General features: G+C 36.1%; 1 long non-coding RNA gene across 1 annotated transcript; it reads right to left on the bottom strand.

Annotated features, from left to right (window-relative positions):
• Nucleotides 1–1217: 1217 nt before the first annotated feature.
• On the bottom strand, nucleotides 1218–5382 carry LOC148875812 (uncharacterized). The gene is made up of 3 exons (XR_016104329.1): nucleotides 5236–5382; nucleotides 1557–1636; nucleotides 1218–1350 (listed from the first exon to the last, which is right to left on the bottom strand). It is a non-coding gene; the product is annotated as an uncharacterized LOC148875812 (long non-coding RNA).
• Nucleotides 5383–5728: the final 346 nt, after the last annotated feature.

The raw sequence follows: 5728 nt of genomic DNA, 5'->3' as shown, positions 1-5728 counted from the left end.
GTGGTGCTGCCCCAAGTCTTTAGCTGAACTGCTTTTCTCTTGGAAGTTGACAGGCTTAAGTAACAGGGGTAAGGTGTTATGGTGTATGATCCCTCATGTAGTGTATTGGGTCCTGTGGAAAGAAAGAAATAGTAGGATTTTTGAAGTTCCAAGGTGCTCCTTAGATGAGTTGGTGGTTCGGGCTTTGGCTACTTTACATTCCTGGCTGTCAGCCAAGGACTCGTTTAAGCATATTCCCCACCATCAATACTTTGATTTGGATTTTTTGTTTACTTGATTTAGTTGGGGGTCTCTTGTATAGAGACTGGTTTTTTGGTAACTTTTTGTATAGTTGCTGGCTGTACATGGAGTTTTGTGGACCAAAGGCTGTAATATGTTACAGTTATACGCATTAATACAATCACCTTACTTTTTCTCAAAAAAAGAATATTGATTTTAAGATACAAAAGAAACAACATTTCTTCTATGATCTTCTAAATTCAAAATAAGAAATAACTAAGGCAAGTAAATATATTCCTAACTAAATTCAAAATAGGAAAGCTGTTTAAAACTAATATGAGATTTCTACAGTTTTATCTATCATGTAGAGCTGTTTTAGAACCAACAAGTAAATCCTAGAAACATGTTCATGAAGTAGAATCTGCTCAGAACTAACAAGTGTTGTTGACATGAAATATCTACATATTTACCAGTTAAAATATTTGCAGTAAATCAACTTGGGAAGCCATAATTATAATTCTGGTAATGTCATGGGAGAGTAAGGCCAATGTTTGTAGTATGCAAAATAACTTTTAGAAACTTGAATGGTTGAACCAGGCAGGTAAATTCAGTAACTTGTACAAGTCATAAATTTCATGGATACTCTCATTACTCAACCAAATAGCTACCATTTTATTCCCCATGCCAAGGCATTAAGTGAGACAAAGCTTATCAACTAAGTTTACCTTCAGCTTAGTAGGTCTAGAAAATGGGTTCACTGGCATAAGTAGTAACATCTTGGGCATTCCTTAATTGGTTCATCATTCACATGATGTTACCACAGGAATGTGGTTGAAAATTAAATCATAGCATAAGCAGATAGAAGAAAAGGACTTCAAGTTATAGCTATGATATCAATGGTGAATTTTTTTATATCCATGAAATACAGAAAAATTCACCCACCCAAGAAGCATTAATGTATAAAAATTATAAGTTACCTGATAAATAGAACAGCATCACCTGCTTTCTGTAATTCTCTTTATATTAATGGAATTTCCTTTCACTGATTGGGAAGAAAAAAACAGCATCACTTGCTCTAAGCCTTTTTGCACCCACAAACAAACTCCAACCAGTTGTGAGGTGTCGCTTCGACTGCCCTACATGACAAGGAAGACAGTGTCATTGAAACTATGGTATTAAGGAGTCTCCTGTTGTAAGTTAACAATCTTAAACCAATTATGATAACTATAGCTTAATCAGACAAAGAAACCACATGCTTTAACCTTGTAATTACCAGTCATAGAAATGATGATGAGTACTATAATTACTAGAAGATTATAGACAAAAAGAATTCTTACACGGTATATGTGATGAAATGTCCATTATTGTCATGCAAATCTCGGACAAGTTCCTGGGTTGGAGGCTGCATTGAATAATCCTGGAATAGACAATAGGGTAAGATGATACCACAAAGCATTGCCAGTACACTATATGAGGCTTCCTGTTCAACAAAGTAAGGCCTCACCAAGGGTGGGAACTAGTAACCATGATTAAAAAATATGGGCATAAATAAAGACAAAAATCAAGAAACAATTGGAAGAGAAATTAATTTATTGACCAAGAAAGTAATTCACCTTCTTGCTAAGTTCAGTTTATCAAGAGTCTTTCTGCACATAGCAAGGACTTATGGGCCATTTTCTTTTTTCTTTTTTCATGCATAAAGGGTGGGTCACCAGGGAATGTGCCTCCAGAATTCTTCCCACCTTAATTTCTGATTTTCTCTTAACCAGCCATAAGAACCCAAATTCTAATCCTTAGCTTACAGATCCTAAAACAGAGCAACCTCTACTCTTATGTTCAGACCTGAAAACTTAAATTTATATAAGCGTAGTTAGAATTTTTTTCCCTGCACTTAAATTGACATAATTGATCCATGCACAGGCTACAAAATCAACATTGCAACAGAACAAAGAATCCCTCAACCCTCTGGCACCGAGGTCAACAAGCCAGCGTGGTTATTAGCAAAATTAGAAAACTGGAATCAAGAGACATTATAAATGGACATTCCAAGGCTCCAGTCTTAAATTGAAATTCAAGAGACGTTCCAAGTAGGGGTGTCAATTGGACTGGATTTGGTCCAATCCGATCCAGTCCAATGTGAGTCCATTATAAATGGACCAGGTCCAATCCAATCCAATGAATGTTTTGGATCAATTTGGACCGGTCCAATTCAATGTCTGGACCATCCAATCTGTTCAAATTCATTTTGATTTAGATTGGCTTCAACCCAAACCCAGTCCATTGATGCATATATTCATATCTTATATCAATGGACTAGATATTGGCTTAATCCAACCCAATTCAATATAAATTTGGTACGGACAGGCCAGGTCCAATCCAATCTAATACATTTTGGACTGGATTGGTCCAGTCCAATATATCTTGTTGGTCCGTCCAATCTGTCCAAATTGATTTTGGACTGGATGGGGTCCAATCCAAAACTGGTCCATTGACACCCTTAATTCTAAGGATAAGCAGAAAATGAATTATGCAACCCAATGGTAGCACTGGAGCCCCCTTCTACCTCCACCTTATGCAAGTCAAATCTATTGATATTCTAACATTCTCTAGCAATGCTAAGAGCCTAAGACTTCAACCTTTTTTAAAGTAAATTCAAAATTGTATTATAAGGAGATACGCAACCTTAGCATAAAAGAAAACAACAAAATACCAGAAACCTTACAAGACAAAAGAGTGACAGTAAAAATTAGCCACTTCCTGTCAACCCTAGTCCCATACATGAAGCACTATACAACAACCATGGAACATGCCAAAAACAAAGGAAAACAAACAGAATTCCCAGCAAACCAAAACACAAATGTTCATAACCACATCCAACATGAACCACCAGAAAATATCACAAACATCATCTACCCCCATCAAACCATCAGAGATCTGCATCCTGCAATCTCTGACATTTTTACTTCCTGCTGCCCCTTTTGCCTCTTCCCTTCATGCTTGCACTCTTCCTTCTCTCTGACTTCTCACCCCGTGATGAATCCACCTTTCCTTTCTAAATCTTTCTACATCTCCTTCCTCTAGTTGCCTTTGGCTTCAGCTTCAACATTTATTAATTCTACCAAATATATATATATATATATATATATATATATAACTGTTCATATTACTAACATTTGAAGTTATTTCCAGATTAATGGCATCAGTTGACACATTAAATCAGAATTTACATGTTTGTTGATCCAAGTGCCTGATTGAGCTAATGATTTTTCTTTTTTTCTGTGTGGAGGGGAAGTAACAGATATTCTACTAGGAAACATAGAAAGCATAGAAGTAGAATGATGGGTGCCCCATTATCCAAGATAATGGAATTTCCTGCACCTAAAACCAAAACATATGGTATAAGTTGAAAAAGTAAGTCATCAACTTAGATCTCTAAAGGCTTGTGATCAGTGTCATGAATCTGCACAACTTGGTCTTCATTTAAGTTAAGCACATAAGCATTTGTAGGTTTCTGAGAATACTAATATTTTTAAAATAAATTAAAAGAATTTATTAATGATGAAACTAAGTAAACAAGAAGCATAATAAATACCACCCAAGAGAGAAAAAAAAAGAAAACATCCATCCTTCTAAACAAGAACTCCTAACATCATGATAAAACTACAATGACAAAACCAAACTCTCTCCAATTACAAGCTAGGTGAGAATCAAGAAACAGCAAGCACCCAGTCAATAGGACATTATTTCTCCTTATCACACTATGGCCTCTGTCTCTATTGCTTTTTGAGGTAGCCTTATCAACCTTCGTGCAATCGCTGACCCCCTTTTGAACCCATTCTGTATTTACCACTATTAATCACTGCTGCCAAGAATCCCATTTTAGTCTTCTTCCAACCTATACCCCTAGAGACCCATGGCTCCACCAGGACCACCACATCTTTCTCAACAACGTTACAAACCAACCAAATAAAATTCTCTACGTCATCCTTAGTTTCAAAAAACCACCTCTGGCACCTGGACTCTCCTACATTTCTCATATTTTTGCAACTTTCTGAATATCTCCAACACAAAATTGATGCAAGTATTTGCAACTTAACAAGAAAATACTATGCAATTATTTTATGTCAGGACTAAAACAATGTCTAAGCAAAATTTGAAAAGAAGAATAAACAAATAAAACACAAAGCATAACGGTGCAGCTATTGTGCAAAAGAAAAAGACTATGATGGTACATTTTATACGGATCTTAAACAATACGTACCTTTGTTGAAAATGATTCGTCTTCTATGAAGATTGGATGACATATGAAACCGAAGCAATTAGATCCCAGATCAGAGCATGGGCGGTTGATTTGGGTGGAAGCAGTAAGAAATGTTTTAATTGAATCTCCATGTCCAATTAAACTAATAACTGGGTTTTTTGTTATTTGGGCAATCCCCATTTGGGAAATCATGTATATATTCCCTTAATTACATCTCTACTAGGGGCAGAGAAAACCTTTTGATTTTGATTCAGAAGTACCAATGAATAGAGACTAAATTGAGTATAAATTTTCTACAGGAAAATTCTGGTATATATTCCCTCTTTATTTGAGAAAAAACTAGCATATAAAAAACAAACATTGTATGCATAACAAGTAAATAGGTATCATAAAAAGCATGTTTCATCAATAAGGCTACAAATGGCCTTTAAATTATGGTTGTGTTCATTATCATGCTATGAGGAACCATAATCAGCCAAGTTTTATGAACAATGTTATAGATGGTTTTTCCCCTCACACATAGGCTAGTAGGTTGTAAGGAACCACAATCAGTCAAGTTTCATGAACAAGGTTATAGATGGTTGTTTCCTTACATGTATTTCAATATGAAACAAGGAAGAAAAGAAAAAAAAATAAAAGGAAGAAAGAAAGGAGTGAGAGGAATTGATAGAATATGGGCTTCCATCTCATGTGAATGTGAGAAGCACAAGGAGTATCATATTGAAGAAGTGTAGGAAGAACACAAGATTCCCTACCTTCTTCTTCCTTTTTCTTTTATGCTCTCCACACCAATCTTCATCTCTTTTCTCTTCCCACTTGTTTCTTAATACTAGAAATCCTACAAATCAATTAGTAATATCCAACAAAAAAGGCATTAGCCCTTTCTCCTTGTAGTAAAGGGGTTTATATAGAGGAATGAGGTGGTTAAGTAACTCCCCACTCCTCTTTTCTTAGGATGTCAAGTGTTAACTCACTTAAAATGGGTTGAGGGAAAAGAAAACTTTTTCTTCCTAAGGTGACAAGTGTCCCCCCACTTCAAGTGGTTAGAGGAGGGAAAATAACTCATTCTTCCTAGGGTGACAAGTGTCCCCCCACTTCAAGTGGTTAAAGAAGGGAAAATAACTCCTTCCTACAGTGACATGTGTCCCCCCCCACTTCAAATGTTTAGAGGAGGGAAAATAATTCTCTCCCCTATGGTGACATGTGTCCCCCCCCCCCCCTTCAAGTGGTTAAAGAAGGGAAAATAAT

This window comes from Nelumbo lutea, chromosome 1 (assembly GCF_056320005.1).
Source record: "Nelumbo lutea isolate HS-2025 chromosome 1, American lotus-T2T, whole genome shotgun sequence".
NCBI lineage: Eukaryota > Viridiplantae > Streptophyta > Magnoliopsida > Proteales > Nelumbonaceae > Nelumbo > Nelumbo lutea.
This window is presented reverse-complemented; position numbering and strand designations above follow the sequence as displayed.